The sequence below is a fragment of the Tenrec ecaudatus genome, chromosome 11, assembly GCF_050624435.1.
Source record: "Tenrec ecaudatus isolate mTenEca1 chromosome 11, mTenEca1.hap1, whole genome shotgun sequence".
NCBI lineage: Eukaryota > Metazoa > Chordata > Mammalia > Afrosoricida > Tenrecidae > Tenrec > Tenrec ecaudatus.
Window position 1 is genome coordinate 51,660,382 of NC_134540.1, and position 18,161 is coordinate 51,678,542.

The 18,161-nt window shown below is 41.6% G+C and overlaps 1 non-coding gene and 1 pseudogene across 1 annotated transcript; one reads left to right on the forward strand and one right to left on the reverse strand.

Moving 5' to 3' along the window:
- Positions 1-11,342: 11,342 nt before the first annotated feature.
- LOC142461906 (U6 spliceosomal RNA) lies at positions 11,343-11,449 on the forward strand. Its single transcript, XR_012787075.1, has one exon. It is a non-coding gene; the product is annotated as a U6 spliceosomal RNA (small nuclear RNA).
- Positions 11,450-11,918: 469 nt separating this feature from the next.
- LOC142460926 (disks large-associated protein 5-like) lies at positions 11,919-17,876 on the reverse strand (annotated as a pseudogene).
- Between the last annotated feature and the right edge of the window lie 285 nt (positions 17,877-18,161).

Sequence of the window (18,161 nt, forward strand, 5' to 3'; positions counted from 1 at the left end):
AATAAATAAGGAGCCCCAATTGTGCAGTGGGTTTCCTGTTTGCTAATCACAAAGGCAGCTCTTCTAGTCCGGCAGTCACTTGTCAAGAGGAAGAGGAATTTTCTGCTCCCATAAGATTTACAGACTCTGAAATCCACAGCAAGAGTTCCACTCTATACTATAGAAGTACTAGGAGTCTTAATTGATGGACTGATAGTGAGTTTTGGTTAATAAATATTCAAAATGTTCTGAAACCTCAAATGGGTCTGTCAGAGTCCAAACTCCTATATTAAAATTAAAATGTTGCAGTCTTGTTATAAATGACATAAATTCTTCATCTGTGCACAGAAACTCTTGAAAGAGAATTTAGAATTTTTTAAATAAAGAAACTTGACTTCTCTATATTAAAATGTGTTCTGAAATGCTTATTACATAATTAGAAGAAGAAATTTCATAACTTTAAAATATTTACAAAAATTGCTATCAATTCTTGGATTTTTGACACCTTTCATCTATGTGACTTTTCAGTTTTCTTTGCTCAGCCTCCCACACCAAAAGGAAGAATCTACTGCTATCTAATCGATTCTGACACATAGTGAACCCACTGGACAGAGGAGAACAGCCCTTTGGGTTTTCAAATCTTTAAATCTTTTAAAGGTGTGGAGTGACCGGTGGGTTTGAACCACTGACCTTATGATTGGCAGCTCAATGCCTAACCAATTAGCCACCATGATCTAGATACAGTTCTTTTTAGAAGTCCCTTAATTCCTAGTTCTTTTACAAACATTTCTTATAATTTTATGGGATCTTAGCATGTACTTTGTGGGCCTGAATTATTCTTTTTTTTCCACTGGAAATTAAATATCTATATTTGAACTTTCTTTCAAAATGTGATGTTTTTTTTCTTTTTTTTCCTAAACAATTTATTAGGGGCTCATACAACTCTTATCACAGTCCATACATATACATACATCAATTGTATAAAGCATATCTGTACATTCTTTGCCCTAATCACTTTCTTTTTCCTCTTTTATTTTTTTACATTTTATTAGGGACTCATACAACTCTTATCACAATCCATACATATACATACATCAATTGTATAAAGCACATCCATACATTCCTGCCCCAATCATTCTCAAAGCATTTGCTCTCCACTTAAGCCCTTTGCATCAGGTCCTCTTTTTTTTTCCCCTCCCTCCCCGCTCCCCACTCCCTCATGTGCCCTTGGCAATTTATACATCGTTATTTTGTCATATTTTGCCCTATCCGGAGTCTCCCTTCCCCCCTTCTCTGCCGTCCCTCTCCCAGGGAAGAGGTCACATGTGGATCCTTGTAATCAGTTCCCCCTTTCCAACCCACTCACCCTCCACTCTCCCAGCATCACCCCTCACACCCTTGGTCCTGAAGGTACCAGCCACCATGGATTCCCTGTGCCTCCAGCCCTCATATGTACCAGTGTACAACCTCTGCCCTATCCAGCCCTGCAAGGTAGAATTTGGATCATGGTAGTTGTGGGGGAGGAAGCATCCAGGATCTGGGGGAAAGCTGTGTTCTTCATCGGTACTACCTCACACCCTGATTGACCCATCTCCTCTCCTGAACCCCTCTATGAGGGGATCTCCAGTGGCTGGCAAATGGGCCTTGGGTCTCCACTCTGCACTTCCGTCTTCATTCACTATGGTATATGTATATATATATATATTTTTTTTTTGCATGATGCCTTATACCTGGTCCCTTTGGCACCTCATGATCGATCGCACAGGCTGGTGTGCTTCTTCCATGTGGGCTATATTGCTTCTAAGCTAGATGGCTGCTTGTTCACCTTCAAGCCTTTAAGACCCCAGACACTATCTCTTTTGATAGCCGGGCACCATCAGCTTTCTTCGCCACATTTGCTTATGCACCCGTTTGTCTTCGGCGATCGTATCATGGAGGTGTGCAGCCAATGATATGATTTTTTATTCTTTGATGCCTGATAACTGATCCCTTCGGGATCACGCGATCACACAGGCTGGTGTGTTCTTCCATGTGGGCTTTGTTGCTTCTGAACTAGATGGCCACTTGTTTATCTTCAAGCCTTTAAGACCCCAGACACTATCTCTTTTGATAGCCAGGCACCATCAGCTTTCTTCACCACATTTACTTGTTCACCCGCTTTGGCTTCAGCAGTTGTGTCGGGAGGGTGGATATCATAGAGTGCCAATTTAATAAAATAAAGTATTCATACATTGAGGGAGTGCTTGAGTAGAGGCCCAAGGTCCTTCTGTCACCTTAATACTAAACCTATAAATATAGACACAGACCTATTTCCCCATCCTCGCATATATATATTTGCATGTACATGTCTTTGTCTAGACCTCCATAAATGCCCCTTGACTCTTAGCTCTTTCCTCCATCTCCCTTGACTTTCCTCCTGCCCTACTACCATGCTCCGTCCTCACCTGGGCTACAGCTATACCTCTTCTCTACGCAATCTTACCCTTGATCATTCCCCACCAGGCCTGCCACTCCCCCCTCACTACCATTTTGGGTCCCATGTTGTTCCCTTGTCCCTGTGTTTGTTAACACCACTTCCTTACCCCCCCTACCCCCCACCCCAAGTCCCCCCAGAACTGTCGGTCCTGTTGTTTTTCCTCCAGATAGTTCATCCAGCCTGTCCTATTCAGACAGACCTGTGGAGACACTAACATGCACGAAAACAAGACAGAGGAAAACAAAGCAACAGTATACAACCAGACAACAAAACAATAAAAACAAACCACTGACAAAGAACAAAACAAAACCCTTCACGAAAGAAAAGCTTGTAGTTAGTACAAGGATCGTTTTTTGGCCCTTAGGAGTGTTTTCCAGTCCAGTCTGTTGGGGCACCACGCCCTGGCCCCTAAGTCCACTTTCAGCATTCCTTGGGGACCTTGCCACTCCATTCCCTTGCTGTTCCGCTGCACTCCCCCAGTGATTTGCCTCGGTGTGGTGGGATCAGGTCAGGTGCAAATCCCACACTGTGTCTCCGGTGCTGTCCCCTGTATCGCCCTTAGTCACTGAGGGGCATCATGTCTCATAGTGGGGCCAGCCATGTTGTCCTCTCTGTGGACTGGCTGCTCTACTCAGGAACATCATCCTCACGGCCTGGTGGGCCAGGCTGTGCTCCACTCTCTCCTCCTCCGCTTTCATCAGATATGTCCCTCTCCCGGAGCTGCAGAGTCAATGTCGTCCTTTGGAACAAATTCTTCTCAGGTGAGGGGCAGGAATCCACTTAATTTTTGGTGCGGGGGCCAGCCTGTATGGGATATTTTTTAAAATAACATTTTGTCTTAATAAAAGTCAGACAAGTTCATTATAGAAAATGTGGGAGAAAATGAATAAAACCGTTCATTAGAGCTTAGACGCAAAATGCCGACCACATAAAAATGAACTCGTGATATTGTATTATTTCACATGTATGTGAGGACGTGTACACAAACTATGCTTTTTAAAACACACACACAAATTTTCTACCAGCATTAATGATATATGATTTATGTACGATACACTTCATTGGTTTAAATTTTTAAGAAGAGTTGTATAATCATCATCACCATCAATTTTGGAATCTTTTCTTAATGTTTGTACTCATTATTATTTGCTCCCTATTTTCTCCCACCTCATCTGATGTAACCCTAAGAAACTTTTAATCTAGTTATGATCTCTATAGATTTACTTATCCTGGATTTAATATAAAGAAAATAATGCAAAATGAAAAATCCCAAAACTACAACATAATAAAGCACAGAAAAACCTCAATTCAAAAGAAAGCAGGAAATAATATACACTAGAACTCACTAAAGATAAGTCAAAAGGAAAAACAAATGATGAGATGTTAAGTTTAACCTAACAGTATCTTCATTCATCGACTTTCCAATGCACTCTGACCGAGGACAAGACTATTCCCATGCCTGGACAAAAGGAGACTCAGTAGAGAATTAATCCACAGGGGGACTCTGCTAATAGACTTGGGGCTTTCACTGACACCCACAGTCTTCTGCAAACCAGGTGCTTAGAATTTAAACTTTAATACATCCCACCCTCTGATCTTTGGTTTTATTACTTACAATCTTTGGATCACACACGCCTATGTTGTCCAGAATGTTTCCTTGAGAATTTTGTATTTTGACTCAAGGGGATCTTTGTCTGTAATTTTCTTTGTGTTGTGACGTCTTTGCTTGCCTTTACATCTGGGTTAATGCTGGCTTCATAGAATGAATTAGGATGTAATCCTTTCTTTTCTATGTTCTGGAAGAGTTTGAGTAGAATTGGTGTCAAATCTTCTTTGAATGTCTGCTGGAATTTATGATGGTATCTTCAATGTCTTCTGTTGTTATGGGTCTACTCAGATGTTTACTCCTATTTGTGTTAGAAGCAAGGATGCCAGGATGGAAATATTTTCAGAAGAGCCCAGTCCTTGGAAAAGGACATTATGCTTGATAATGTGGAAGGTGGTGAAAATTAGGAATGGGATGGGTTAGCCCAGTAGCTGCAACAGTGTGCTGAAATAGGATCAGGTGTTTTGTTCTGTTAAACACACAATTTCAGAACTAACTTGCGGGTACCTAACACCAATAACATAACTTTTGTGTTAATTTAAGTAGGTTGTGTGCTTCTGGGAATCTGTCTATTTCTTTTAGGTTTTCAAATTGTTGGAGTAAAATTTTTCTTTAAAAATTAAAAAAATTATAAATAAATACTTTTATTGCCCTTATAATAACCCATACATCAATTGCATCAAACACATGTGTACATGTGTTGCCATCATAATTTTCAAAATATGTTCTTTCTGTTTGAGTCCTTGGTAACAGCTCTTCTTTTTTCCCCTCTGCCTCCCACTCTCCTACCTTGATGGTCCCTTGATAAATAATTATTATTTTCATATCTTACACCGCTCACTGTCTCCCATTGTCTGTGTTACTGTTGTTCATCCCCTGGGGAGGGGGTGGGAATTATACATCATTCCCCCTGCCCCCCATCTTTCCCCTACTGTCATGGAATTGCTACCTCCATTGCTGTTCCTGAGAGGTTCATGTGGCCTGGATTCCATGTGTTGAGAGCTCTTACCTATACCAGTGTACATGCTCTGGTTTAGCTGGATTTGTAAGGGGGTTATGATAGTGGTGGGGGGGCAGGAAGCATGAAATAACTAGAGGAATGTTGTGTGTTCGGTGGGTGCTGTGCTGCACCCTGGCTGTCTCATTCTTTCCCTGTGACCCTTCTGGAAAGGAATGTCCAATTGTCTATAGATGAGCTTTCAGGCTCCACTCCAACTCCTATCATTTGCATTGGTATATTTGTTTGTTTTGGGTCTTCTGATGCCTGATGGCTGATCCCGTTAGCACACAGGTTGGTGTGCTTCTTCCATGTGGGCTTTGTTCCTTCACTGCTAGATGGCTGCTTGTTTGACTTCAAGCCTTTAAGACCTCAGATGCTATATTTTTTAATAGCCGGACACCATTAGCTTAATTCACCACATTTGCTTATACATCCATTTTGACTTCAGCATCACAGAATGCCAGGTTATTAGAACAAAGTGTTCCTGCATTGAGAAAGTACTTGAGTGGAGACCCAATGCCCATCTGCTACCTTATTGCTTAACATTTAAATATAGATGCATAGACCTATATTCCTATTGTTATATATTAATGTATTTACATATATGCATGCCTAAATTTATGTCTCTATGAATGTCTTTTGCTTCCTAGTTCTTTCCTGTATTTCTTTTTACTTTCCTCCTGTCCTGCTATCATGTTCAACCTTCATTTGGCTCTCAGTATTTTCTCTCAGCAGCTACATTGCACTTGATCAAACCCCATCAGGCATTCTACACCTTCCTCACCATCAATTTTAGATCTCTTACTGTTCCCTTGGACCTGGGTTTGTTGACTCCCCCACTCTTTCTCTTATCTCCTCCTCTCTCAAGTGTCCCCCCAGAACCATCAGCTCCATTGTTTTCTCCTCAGGATTGGTTATCCTACCTATTCTATATGGATAGACATGAGAAAAATAAGAAGGAAAAAAGAGAAAGAAAAAAGAAACATACACACACACACACAGACAACCCAATCCTATAAATAGTTCCAGATCTGTCTACTGACCTTTTTAAATGTTTTCCAATCTGGTCTGGTGAAGTGCCATACCCTGCCCACCAATTCCACGGTCTATTTTCGGGATTCCTAGGGTGTTAAATTGCTTTGTTCCCCTTGTTGTTCTGCTGTGCTCCCTGCATGCTTTACCTTGGTGTGTGTGTGTGTGTGTGTGTCAGACTGTACACAATTTCCGCTTTGTGTCTCCAATGTTGTCCCCTGGAGTCCTTGGGTCAGGGGAGGGGCATGGTGTCTTGTGGTGGGGCCAGTCCCCTAGTCCTCTCTGTACCTTGGCTGCTCTGAGCAGAAATGTCATCCTCAAGGCTTGGTGGGTCAGGTTACGGTCCAGAGTAAAATTTTTTTGCAGTATTCTATTATGATCTATTTTATCTCGGTTCATTCTATTTTAGTGTCATCCATTTTATTTCTTATTTTGGTTATTTGCCTCTTCACATCTTTTTTCTTTTTGCAATTTGTCAGTGAGTTGCTTTATTTGCTTTCTCAAAGAACTAACTTCTTAGGAGCGTGCATTTTGTTTCATGTTTTGAGCACATACCCAGTTGACATACAGGTAGTAGTCCTGAAGCCTGCTGACTAATGTGGGGAACCAGCTGAGATTAAAAATAAAAAAGTGACTGCTCCACAGTCCAGAGTATCAGTGTCTCTCACTCCAAACTAGCTAGTATTGGCACTTCTTTTAGAAAGGTTGTTGCTCAAAATAGCCTTGGATATTAAGTAATCAGGTTGTTAATTCTAATTTTATTCTCAAAGTGATTCTGGAGAATGTGAAGGATAGTTTGGATTTGCTGTAGATAGATGGAAAAACACAGAGGTGTCTGATTGCCAGTCTCTTACTGGCCCCTCCTTTCCCGGGGTGGGACCCGGTTTAAGGTTTATATCTTGATGAGCTGAAGAGAATTTTGGGCTGAACTGCCTCCTGCTGAGAATGTGCTCAGGGCATACAGTAGGGGTAGAGAGCACCATGTTTAAGACTGGACCTAGGTGCCAGGCATAAGACAGAAGTAAGAAACATCTTAATTTTTAATTCAAATACAACTCAGCCCTGGCTTACTTGTATCAGCAGTGGGTCTTCTTGTTCTTTGGGATCAGGAACTGGGCCTCATTCACTTTCACATGTGATGCTTCCAGACTGATGCTTCTAGAATCCTTAAGGCCGAAGTAAAAATTGAAGATCTCAATTTCCAGTTCACCTTTTGCTAGCCCTGGCTCTATCCTGCCTCTGATGGGGCACTGTACACTGACTCAGTCACCCCTCAAGCCTAGGAGTTCATACATCAGCAGTGAGGTCCACTCTATAGACTAGACAAGAGGTCTGTTGTGGTAGTTACATAATTTCGTGTCAACTTGTTAAATAAGTGTAGGGGTGGAGTCTAGCCTGTCAATCAGGTCACAGGCCTCCTTGTGGGTATGGCCTTCTTATGAGGATTCTGGGAACTTCCTCTCTCTGCCTTCGTCGTCCGGTTGACAAACCATGAGTAGACTTGCAAGACCCGCGAGAACCCCTCTCTCTGCTTCACTTTTCTGTTGATGTGACACATGAGGAGAGCTGGAGGTGCTACGTGGAGACACTTGCCAGCACTGAGATGCTTCCACCACCATTGGATCCACAAGACTTTGTACCCACTGACGTGTGATCTTCTTGCATTTTGCATCGTTGCTTGTGATGGCATGAGTCTGAAGAAGGATTTGTGGACTAGTATTGGACTTATGGACTGGGCTAAGATACCTTGTTGAGATAAAATTGCTTTTTGATATAAAGCTCTCTTTTACACATCTATTAGTATCACTGAATTTGTTTCTCTAGTCAACCTGGCCTAACACATCTGTAAAGGCCCTGGAACTTAACTTGGGTTGTTTGAATCAGGAATTTCAGGATCCCAAGTGTCTGGAGGATGGGCTAGATCAGCGGTTCTCAACCTGTGGGTCGTGACCCCTTTGGGGTCACCTGATTCATAACAGTATCAAAATTACAGTTATGAAGTAGCAAGGAAAATAACGTTATGGTTGGGGGGGTGGTCACCACAACATGTGGAACTGTATTAAAGGGTCGCGGCATTGGAAGGTTGAGAACCACTTGGCTAGATGGAGAATTAGACACCAGGTGTGGACACATCCTTTTGTATCTATAGATACTTTTCCAGAGTAGAAGCCTTTAAAAAGTAGGGTACAGGTTCAACGATGATACTATAGGGAAGAATCCAGTCACATTATCAGTCTGAAGATATTGTGTCGTTCATTCTTTCTCACAGCCATTGAGTTGATTCTGACTCATAACGACCCTGTAGGACAGGGTAGACCTATTCCTGTGAGTTTCCAAGACTGTATCTCTTCATGGGAGTAGAAAGCACCCTCTGAACACCCCAGTCTGAAAATACAGGATGTAAATCAGGGAAAGTTGGCCATTGTGAGTGGATTTAAATAGGACAAAAAGAGGCAGAGGCTGTTGGTACAAGAAGCACAAGCAGACTACCTGCGAGAGTGTGGGGCGGCTCAGCGGTGAGTAGAGGTTGGAGCTGCTTCAGGTGTAAGCTGGAAGAATGGCGGTGGATGCAGCTGGCCAGAAGTGAGAACCAACGTCTTCCACATAGCAATTCACATCCTCTGCGCACTACTCAGAAGGCAGAGAGAAGTGACAGGCTCGGGCACAACAATGCTATCCAGCTTGTTGTCAGGTTCCATCCAGATCCAGGAGGCTTTGCCTCAAACTATTTCTGGCAAGGTTTTTCAAATGGAACTTCAATTCCAAGGTCCCTTGGCAATGTGAATAATTCAAACCCTAGATCCACCAAGGGTTTCCAAACACACATATAAATATAAATATCTCAACAAAATATAAATATATTTTATATAAATACTGCTGCAAAAATCCATTGCACTCCTTCCCCACCAGAGAACACATTCAATTTCTTCTGTCACCTCAGATATCCTGAAATGTCTCTACTCTTATTTCCATTCCAGGGACCAATGCAAACAAACCAGTGCCTAATCTGCACCAGCAGTATCAGGGTTAATTTCAAATGTGCCTAAGCTCAAATGTGCCTTCTCACAGAATCAGAGACCCCTGATGTTCCGAGACCCGTGCCGGAATGCCCTCAGTAGCCACGCACTCACCACTTTCGGAGGAAGTCAGTTTCATGTTTGAGTGTGCTAACTTCCAGAGGGTCTTTTTTAGGTTCAGAAGAAACTTGTTTTTTTTCCCCCCAGTGATCAACCTTCATCGGCCTCCATAGGGTGCATGCAGAGCCTCTCAAATCTCTTTTTTACATGCAGAGCTGACCCCCAGAACCCATCTAAGTTGCTTGCTTTTTGCAGGCCAAACCCCTTTAATGCTTCAAGCCCTTCTCCATGTGATGTGGTTTTAGGAACTCTCCTCTAACCTCCTGTGCTGAGTCTGCGATGCCTCAGGGGGATGTGCAAGTGAAGTTGCCACATGAGCTGTTGGGTAGACAGTCTGATAGTCAAAGGAGAGGAACCAACATATGAGCATAGATTTGAGAATCATTAGCTTGTGTGGTTGAGGATGGTTGAAACCATGAAAGTACATAAAGCCACTCGGGGAGACTATGGGGAGCTAATAATAATGAGAAGAAAGAAGATAATGTTATAAAATTGATTACAGTGATGAATGCACAACTCTTCTTAATATACTTAAAATATCAAATTGTATAATGTCAATTATATATCATAAAATGATTAAAAAATTTTAATCCACTGGAGTAAAGATAATGACATGATTTTAAATTTGAAATGACTTCTATCAATCTCATTAATGTTAGATAGTGAGAATCATTTTTAATTAAAGTACTTTTTAATCCTTAAACAAATAGCATGTACCCAATGAAAAATTTAGAATGATCAGAAGAAATGACAGTAGAAAACACAATGAGGCAGTGGTATTACTTTGAGGGACTTGCAACAAATGAGAAACAAAATGTGTATGAATTGTTGAATGTCTTGTGAGCTATCTGTGAGCTCTTATGTGTACATGCTCCAGTCTAGCCCTCTGTGAAAGGCAGGACTGGGGTCATGATAGTGGGGGGTGAGGAAGCCTCAAAGAACCAGAGGAATATTATATGTTTCTTTGGTGCTATACTGTGCCCTAGTTGACTCATCCCTTCCTTGTGAACCTTCTATGAGGGGATATCCCATTTTCTACAGGTGGATTTTGGGTCTCTGTTTCAACTCCCCTTGTTCTCCACAATATGTTTTTGTTTGTTTGTTTTGAGTCTTCTGATGCCTGTTACCTGATTCCATTGATGCCTCATGGTCACACAGGTTGGTGTGCTTCTTCCATGTATGCTTGTTTCTCCTCTGCTAGATGGCCGCTTGTTTAACTCAAAGCCTTTAAGGCCCCAGACACTATATCTTGAAATGGCTGGGCACCATCAGTTTTCTTCATCACATTTGCTTATTTATCCATTTTTTCTTCAGCGATCCTGTCGTGAGGGTGAGCATCACAGAATGCCAAATTGTTAGAACAAAGTGTTCTTGCATTGAGGGAGGGCTTGAGCAGAGGCCCCAGATCTGCCCACTACCTTAGAGTATTGCCATATAAATACATGCACGTAGGCCAATACCTCTATTTTATGAATTAATATATTTACATGTGTACACACCTATGTTTATACTTCTATCCATAGCTTTGCTTCCTAGATCTTTCTTTTGTTTTCTTTTACCTCCCTCCTGTCTCACCATCACACTTGCCCTTCTTCTGCCTCTTAGTAATTCCTCAGATTGATGTTGCTTCAGCACCCCCAGGATCTCTACACCCTCCTCGCCTTTGATTTTAATTCCCTAGTTGTTCTCGTGTCTATCGCATTGTTTGCTCACAGCTCCCTTCCCCCAAGTCCCTCCAGAACTGTTGGTCCCATTGCTTTCTACCTGGTCTTGTTTCCCATGCCTATCTTATATAGGGCAGCAAAACACCAACAGCAGAAACAAAACAAAAGCTTGAATAAAAAGAAAAAACCCTGAAAAAGCATACATAATTCCAGGCCTGTCCACTGACCTTTATGGCTATGTTTATGTCTATGAGAGTGGAGCATCACAAAAACTTGACAACTGTAAAAGTTTTTAAAAATATGCAACAACCAAAAATTAATTCGTAATCAGACATATAATGAATCTGAGGGTTATTAAATGGTCGCCTCTAATAACTTAATAGTTTGAAACTGTAGCATATAAACTGAGCTCAGAATTTAGAAATTTAAACCGAAGAAATATTCAATAGTGCTTGCTTCGGCAGCACACGTACTAAAATTTGAACGATACAGAGAAGATTAGCATGGCCCTTGTGCAAGGATGACACGCAAATTTGTGAAGTGTTCCATATTAAAAAAAAAGAAATATTCAATGTAAACTGGAAAATACCAGGTGCAAAGCTGTTCAACATTCACAGGTGCAGGTTTAAACTAAGACTCAAGTCTAAAAGGACTTACATATATTTATCAAAGTTGAATTTCACATTTTGATTAAACTGAAGAATGCTCTATTAGTTTTAAGTATACATACTTAGCTTTAAGAATATATATAAGCATATAAGCTTTAAGCATATATATATATAAGCATATATATGTATACATACCCACCCACTACTAATGTAGTTACTAATGTACAAAACATTCCAACCTCTCATAAGAATCACTATTGTACCAAACACACTTTGATGCTCACATATTTCCAAAACATTACTTCACAATGTTTAAATGGTTGATTAGAAGCAAACACAAATCCACATTTTCAAAATGTTTAGTATTTCTAAGACTATGTCACAGGCATTGATCACATGAAGAATAAATATTAGATTCACTTTGAAATGAAAAATTCCTCTGGCTTTTCTCCACAGAGGGGCCTTAGAGTTGAAAAGGAAATCAGATTACTGGCAGGCTCATGGGGTCTGCTCTCCCTTGAAGTAAATGGATTATTGCCACTTAAACCTGCTGAATCTAGAAGATGGCATTCCACAGTGAGACTTTTATTATCAAATAGTCCTGATTGACCTAAAGAACTTAAGTGTCTTGTTCCTGAGAGATGTAGCTTTGTGATGGTCGATGTTTGTCATCAAAACATGTTGTTCGATTCCTTCCACAACATGTGAAATTTCTTCCATGTGTTTCGTATTCTCTGTCCCTTCCACAGCAAGCAGAGACACACTCTCCCACTGGGTGAGCAGGGCATCTCAAAGTCGATCTCCTTTGCATCGTGGTTGACTTCAAACTTATTCTGTAATCTGTGACATGGGACATCTCCTGCCATGCTGTTCCTGTTGTCAGCACCGTCTGAAAGCAAGGTCTCTAACAACATGTTAGATCAGAATTTTGGAGGGTTGTAGTTTGTTTTAGAAGGTTCCTCTCAGCCCTGCTCAGAGGCACAGCTTTACCAACAGGTGTTCTGAGTCTTTGAGAAAGAAGCTCATAAGAGACAGAAAGCCCAGAGAATGATTCAGCAGGACTTTCTAGTCTGAAAGACCCAGCATCACATGCTGTGGTCTCCACGTCCTCTGGTAATGCAGACTGCTGCCTCAGTATGTTCTTCCTGCCCCACCTGCTCCTGCTTTGCATCCTTTGTGGATGGCAGGCAGCTTGGTGAGTTCTAGCTGCACGTCTTCCACCACTGTCTTACTTGGGCTTACTTGCCGTTTATTTTATTTTTCAAAACCATTTTATTGGGAGCTAATGCAGATATCATTCTGTAGTTCAATCACATTGTGGTAGTTACATAATCTGGTGTCACTTTGAGAATTCAAAGTGTAGGGGTGGAGTCTAGCCTGTCAATCAGGATATAGCCAATGAGGCCTCTGTGTGGGTATGGCCTCCTCCTGAGGATGCTGGGAACTCCTGTATTTCCTCCTTGGAGGCAGGAGTCTCTCTCTCTCTCTCTCTCTCTCTCTCTCTCTCTCTCTCTCTCTCTCCCTCCTCTCTCCTCTCTCCTCTCTCCTCTCTCCTCTCTCCTCTCTCCTCTCTCCTCTCTCCTCTCTCCTCTCGCAGCTGACAAGACATGGAACTAGATAGTGTCCTGAGCTGGAGAAGCCACGTGGAGAGCCCTGCCAGTGTTGAGATGCTTACAATGCCACTGGATCCACAAGACTTCCCACCCACTGGTCTGTGATCTTCCTGCATTCGGCATCATTGCAAGTGTTTCACAAGTCTGAAGTGGAATTTATTGACTGGAACTAGACATATGGGCTAATATTGGACTTATGGACTTGGACTGGACTGGGCTGGGATGCTTTCTTAATGTACAATTGATCTTGTGTATAAAATTCTTTCTTATACACACGATTGTCTATGAATTTGTTTCTCTAGTTTCCCCAAACTAACGCATACATCAAGCAATATGTACAACTGCTCCCACAATCAGTTTCAGAACATTTTCTTCCTTCTTGAGCTCCTTGACATCAGCTCCCAGATACCCCTCTCCCCCACTGTACCCCCAGGAATCCTAGTTCTATTTGCTGTCTCTATAGGTTCATCAATCTTGGGTTTCATATACCACAAAACAGAAAAGCATATAACAAAATTCAAGAGGATGATTCCAATGACAAAATCCATCAGGGATTTTCCTAGAAACTTTTTTTGCTTGTATTATTACTGTGCTGCCACCTAGCTTGCTCAAGTTTGCTCGGATTGTTGAATTTTTGGTTCACATCATCTACGTGGGGGGAAAAAGGAGCCCTGGTGGTGAATGGGGTTATGCATTGGGCTGTTAACTTCAAGGTCAGGAGTTTGAAACAACCAGCTGTTCCACAGGAGAAAGAGGAGGCTTTCTGCTCCTGTGAAGAGTCATAGTCGTAGAGACCCACAGTTCTACACTAGTCTATAGGCTCACTATGAGTCAGAATTGACTCAATAGCAGTGAGGATTTTTTTTTAAATGCTGAAAACTAACCATATCCCCAAACCCATTGAGTGGTGTCTCCTTTTCACCTTGCTTGTATTCACAACCACTCAGCAGTCCTTCAAGGTATTTGACCCTTTCCTTCATAACAAATAATGCCTGGCCTGGGCTCCCCCGAATGAACGAGTGGTCGGATTTCCTCTGTTGATGAGTTCCTAGCGTGCCTGTTTGCTGTCACAGTCTGGAACAACTGTTCCCCGTCACCACTGGTCTGCAGACCTAGCGATTAGCACACAGGTCCTTTCCCACTCAGAGGAGTCTCACCTCCAACTTCCCCAAAGTGTAACCTGGCTCTTTGCCTAAACCCTGTAGAAATGTCTGATCCTTGAGCTTTGGCCTATCATTTAGGTGGATCATGAAGTTCCTGGTTCAAATTGTTAAATTCTCAATAAACTTGTGTTTTAATCTCAGAAAAAAAAAGAATAACGAAATAATGCCTGATCAACTGTTGTCTACACAAGATCTCTAGCATCACCTGGGATGATGTCTACACAAGAGCTCTAGCATCACCTGGGATGATGTCTACACAAGAGCTCTAGCACCATCTGGGATGATGTCCAATTCTTGTCCAAATGTCTTGTCCCACTCAGGGTAGCACAAGTTACTTTTTCAGTTTCTGAATGAAAAATGCTTCTAAATATGGCCAGTTGTGCGCTGGCTGAGTTTTCTGACCTTGAATGATGGGAGTTCTTTTACTGGGAGGCCATTGGAATTTTTAGTATCATCTTGATTTTTAGTAGTATCAAGTTGGATGATTTGAATGGTCCTCTCGTTTTTCATCTTAGTCTGCTTCATTTGCTCTTTGGCTCTTACTCCTAGAATCCATACAGAAGATGATTTGGGGGCTCAGGTTTCACATTCGGCCTTGAAGAAGACAAAAGAGAACCAGGCATCTCAGGCCTATGAAGACTCACTTTAATACTCCTTGTTTAGTTCTCTCTCTCTGCTCTTTGCATTTTCGAAGTTGCTGTTCTTCTTTGTATTTGGGTAGCATTTGTTTTTGTTGATCATCTAGGACAGTTCCAGTTGATCTTGGCTTGGCATTAGGCTGTTCTGGAACAAGCTCTTGAGATGTCTCCGCTACTGGAGCCAGAATTCTTCTAAGATTGGAATGTTGCTGTCTCTCAAACTGTGGAGAGATGCAGCCAGTTCACACTGGTTTGGCAGAACAGATGCGACTGTTTTTAGAATTTGGAGAACCACTTGTGTCTGGGCTTCTCTCTAAGTTGTGTGACTGGGCAGCTGCCCAATGTGGAAATCACAAATTTACATTCCTTACCATTTTTTAACATTCATCTGTGTAACAGCATATTCTAAGTGCCTGTAGTAATGTTTATTCAGTTGATAGGTATAAAAATCAGGCAAAACTATGTTTATAATATGAATTTATTTCATAAAACTCATTATACTTTTGATGAAATAATACACTTTATTCCCTTGTGTTTGTTATTTCAGTAAACAAACATAGAATGAAAAGAGAAAAAGAGTCAGACAACCAGAGGGCTCCATGTTGCCATTCATTTCAGTTTTATGCTATGGCCCAAATTCCTCAAAGATATTATGAACGAATTGATTATACAATTCCTAGAAGTGTTCAAAGCATTAAAACATTGTTAGAACAATTGCTGTAAGTTCAACAGAAGTGGAAAGGGGTTTTTCAAAGAAGAATATAATATGTTCGAGAACAGAAGTTGTGTGACTGTTTCTAAGATATCAAACACAATAACTATTGTCTAACTGGCCTGTCTCTCAAGAATGGGATCCTACTCCTACTCCTACAGTGACAAGATGCTTAAGGACAAATCACACAGCCTATGATGCTCACATAGAAATGAAGATTATTGTGAGGGAGTATGCCAATCAAGAAACACAGTGGAACTATCTTAAATAACAGGTTTCTTGTCTAGTATGATTTAATATTGATTATTAATATTTAAAAATTATTTCTTATAACAGTCTAGTTTTATGTACCTCTTTTATTGTTCTTATTTAGATAGTAACCTGTATGAAATAAGAAACCATCTTTCTGGCAACAAATGTACAAATATGCTTGACACAATGGATGGATGGATGGATTGTGATAAGAGCTGTGAATAAAATTATAAAAATGATATAATAATAAGAAATTATAAAATCATAAACCATGATAAAATGATAAAAAAGAAGTAATCTTTCAGTATACATATTTTTTATACTTAAAACGGTCATTGGGACAACAAACCAGTTGTTAAATAATTTGAATCCCACTACTGCTTTCAAGCCATGTGTCTATTTCATTCATTTTCCTTATATCTGTTTTCTGTGTGGCACAGTGATGGTTTTGGTTCAGGGTGGTTTTGGTTCTTTTTTATAAAAATCATTTTATTGGGGGCTCGTACAACTCTTATCACAAATCCAAACATCCATCCACTGTATCAAGCACATTTGTACATTTGTTTGCCATCATCATTCTCAAAACATTTTCTTTCTACTTGAGCCCTCATTTCCCCCCTCTCTTCGCCCTCCCTCCTTCATGTACCCTTGATTGTTTATAGATTATTATTCTTTTTTCATGTCTCACATTGACCAATGTCCCCCTGACCCACTTTTCTGCTGGTGGTTTCGGTTGTAGTCACGTCAGTATTTAAACCCTTTCTGCGTTGACTGGCCAGATGTGATGGAGACCTCGCGAGGTAATGTCTCTCAAGAGCCTTCAACGAAACTCAGAGCAAAGCAACTGGAACAACAGCACCTCAGCCAGGGAGCCTATTGAGGCCTGGCAGCTGAAAGCCGGCACACGAACCTCTGCCACATTCAAACTTCCCACCAAATCCGAGGTGTTTGGGGGCAACGCATGCCTATGTTGCAAATTTGGGGGGTGAAAGGCAGTTGTGAGTGAAAAAAGTTTAAGATGCCCTGAAAGAACAGTTGGAAGGACTACTCTTGACTAGCAGGATGCACTTCATTCATGGAGGCAATAAGCATAGGTTTTAGAACAGATTAAACAGAGTACCAGATAGTTTTTTTGGGGGTTGGTCAGGGTCTAGATTTTAGTAAACTCAACCACACATTGTCAGTAAGCCACAGCGACCCTATACGACAGAGGAGAATGGTCCTCCGGGGTCTCAGGGTGTAAGCTTTGTAAGCGCAGACTGCCACATCTCCCCCGCCGGAACTGTGGATGGATTTGAACCATTCACTTTTGAGTAGCTGCCAGGCACTTAACCGCTGTGTCACCAGGGCTCCTTTGTCAGGTTTTAGAAGTGGGTGGGTAAGGGGGTGATCTGCTGGGAGTCAGGGAAATAATGGTAGAGCAGGGATCTGGGAATAAACACTGAGGTTTGGAATTCAAGATTTGAAATTTGTAGATTGCCCTGCTCCTAACAAAATAATGTATTGCTGTCTGACCCCATCTGAGACGGGCACTGCAGCTTCTGCTGCTCCCACCCAATCCATGAAACTGGATCCCAATGGGTTGCACGATTGGCCTGTGTATCACTCTGGTCTAGTATCTTCAACTTTGAGCCTCAATTGCTTATCTATCACCCCCAGTGATCAAGTCCTCCTTTTAAATAAAACAGAGCCTCTGGGCCAGATTTGGGTTGAGTTGGGGTTCTGGGAAACTGGACTGGACACGGAGGTGGGATGGAACAACAACCACCCTGACAAACACATATGACACTGTGGGTCAGGAACTCTGTGGAGTTCTTGGAAATATTAACTTACTTATTAAGCTAGTCGATGAGTGGGCTACTGTTATTATTTCCACGGGCTAAGTGACATGCTCCAGGCTACATGGATGGTAAGTGCGGCGCTAGCATTAGAATGTTGGAAGTTGTTTCTAGGGTCCATGTTCTTACCTTTCTGCAAGAAGCGACAAGGAAGCCATTCTGCCGAGCCAGGGAGAGACAGAAGGTGAAGAGAGGGGGATAGTTCTGGTTTGAATCACTGAGGTCCCTGAAACTTACCTAATGGCTATGTTTACAAACTTTGTTTCTTCAGTTAGTCCTTTGCTGCTATGAGACACCTTCCTGTCATTCTAATGAAAGGGGAAGTGGACTTGCTAACCCAGAGCTAAGGGGTAAAGCAGAAGGGACTGGGGCTGGAGAGCCTGGGGAGCTTCAACAGGAGGAACAAAGTGATTCCCAGAGAGGTCACGATTGGAAAATCTCTG